The sequence below is a fragment of the Elephantulus edwardii genome, unplaced genomic scaffold, assembly GCF_000299155.1.
Source record: "Elephantulus edwardii isolate Elephantulus edwardi_28Jun2011 unplaced genomic scaffold, EleEdw1.0 scaffold00292, whole genome shotgun sequence".
NCBI classification, from domain to species: Eukaryota; Metazoa; Chordata; class Mammalia; order Macroscelidea; family Macroscelididae; genus Elephantulus; species Elephantulus edwardii.
The window spans coordinates 1283822-1285972 of record NW_006400042.1 but is presented as its reverse complement, the minus strand read 5'-3'; the positions used below and the strand labels follow the sequence as shown (position 1 = coordinate 1285972).

Here is a 2151-nt window from a genome sequence, read left to right as displayed (position 1 = left end):
GTGGGGCCTGGCCTGGTTTTCTTATCATTAATAACGCATGCAAACAAATTATTTTTGAAGATATATTAAAAAATGGCTGGAACAGTACACTGAGAGGGAACTACTAGATAAAATTGGGCTTAGAAGAGGCCATGGCACCAGGGATTTCATTGCTGATGTTCAGGCTGGAATACAGAATGCCAAAAGAATGTCTCTTTGTGCTTTATTGATTATGCAGAGACATTTGATTGTGTGGATAATATAAATTTTGACTAACATTGAGAATAATGTGGATCCCAGAACACTTAATTGTGCTTGTGTGAAATCTATATGTAAACCAAGAATCTATTGTCTGAACAGAGCAGGGTAACCCTGCATGCTTTAAAAGCAGAAAGAGAATGTATCAGGGTTATATTCTTTCTCTATACCTATTTAGTCTGTATGCTGAGCAAACCAAGCTAGACTCAAGAATGTGAGCGGCTGGCGGGAGCCAAGCGCTCCGTTTGCACGTGTGGAGAAGCAGCGGCACCAGCGCCGCAGACGATACATCCCCGCCTCCTCCGGAGACTCAGGGCCGCGCTTGACTTTAGAGTCCTTAGTCACCCGCTCAAGTTTCCTGCCCCAGGGGAGGAGGCCGGCTGGTAGGGTTCAGTGGCCAGCTCAGGGCGCGGAGAGCTCAGGGTGGCGGCGACGACGACGGCGTTGATATCGGCGGTAACGACGGCCTCAGCAGACGGGAAAGATGAAAGGTAGCCGGATTGACCTGGGAGACGTGACACCACAAAACATTAAACAGTTGAAGAGATTAAACCAGGTCATCTTTCCAGTCAGCTAAAATGACAAGTTCCACACGGATGTGCTGGAGATTGGTGAGCTAGCAAAACTTGCATATTTCAATGATATTGCAGTAGGTGCAATATGCTATAAGATGGATCATTCACAGAATCAGAAGAGACTTTACATCATGACACTAGAATGTCTGGCACCTTAGCGAAGGCTAGGAATAGGAACTAAAATGTTAAATCATGTCTTAAACATCTGTGAAAAGGATGGCACTTTTGACAACATTTATCTACATGTGCAGATCAGCAATGAGTCAGCAATTGACTTCTACAGGAAGTTTGGCTTTGAGATCATTGAGACGAAGAATTACTATAAGAGGATAGAGCCTGCAGATGCTCATGTGCTGCAGAAAAACCTCGAAGTCCCTTCTGGCCAGAATGCAGATGTGCAAAATATAGACAACTGAACATATTACAAATGAACTTTCTTGCACTTGCTTGTCACCAAATAAAAGAGAGGCCCATTGATTTCCCCCCCCTCCCTTCTTTATAAAACTTTTCCTTCCTCCTTAATCTTTTTCTTTCTTTTCTTCCCTTTCCTCTGAAAGTTTTAATACTTTCAAAGACTTTAAAAATCATGTTTGGATTGTTTTGGTAGTATTTGGTTTTGTTTTTTTTTTAAAGATAGTTCAATTGAAGGAAGGAAAAGGTAAAGAGCTGTTTAGTTTTACAGTTATGTGGTCCCAAAATTTTGGGGGTTAAGTAATTTGAATTTTTTTTAGCTGATTTTTTTTAATGTCCTACTTTCACATTGAAGGGCAGAGACTACAAAAATACCATTTCAAAAGACTAAAACAGCAGCAATATCTTGTTCTCTAATTAAAAGACAAGTTTAGTATGTTTGTGGTACTTTGGCTTTTAAAAGTGGGATGCTAATTCCTAGACATTGCCTTCACTCCACTTTTAGTCCTTTTGAGCACTATCTCCAGAGTTGGACCATATTCTTGTAAGAAGTTATTTTGGTTTTTTATAAGCAGTGATTGCCTCCCTTCCTGTTGGTGGTTGAGGGTGGGTGGGGTAATTTGGATAGGTAGTGTTGTATATTTTGGTCTCTGTACTGAGTTAAATGCTTTTTGATAATGAGTGGGCTGGTTGTTAGCAGGTTCACTTTTCCTGCTTTTGATTGTTACTAGTGGCATTAACTTTTAGAGTATGGGCTGGTGAGATTACTTTTGTTTTTAAATATCCTGGCCTTTAACTGACCTAAAGAGGTTTGTTGTGATTTACTTTTTTCTGTGGGTTTTTTCGTGGTTGTTGTTGAGTAAACCCAACATTGGCTTTAAAAAGTCCCTAACAGGAGACCTTGATGGACTTGTAGCACAATGAATGT

At 40.6% G+C, this 2151-nt stretch overlaps 1 pseudogene; it reads left to right on the top strand.

The window, feature by feature from the left end:
* Nucleotides 1–721: 721 nt before the first annotated feature.
* Nucleotides 722–1228, top strand: LOC102845406 (annotated as a pseudogene).
* The last annotated feature ends 923 nt before the right edge of the window (nucleotides 1229–2151 follow it).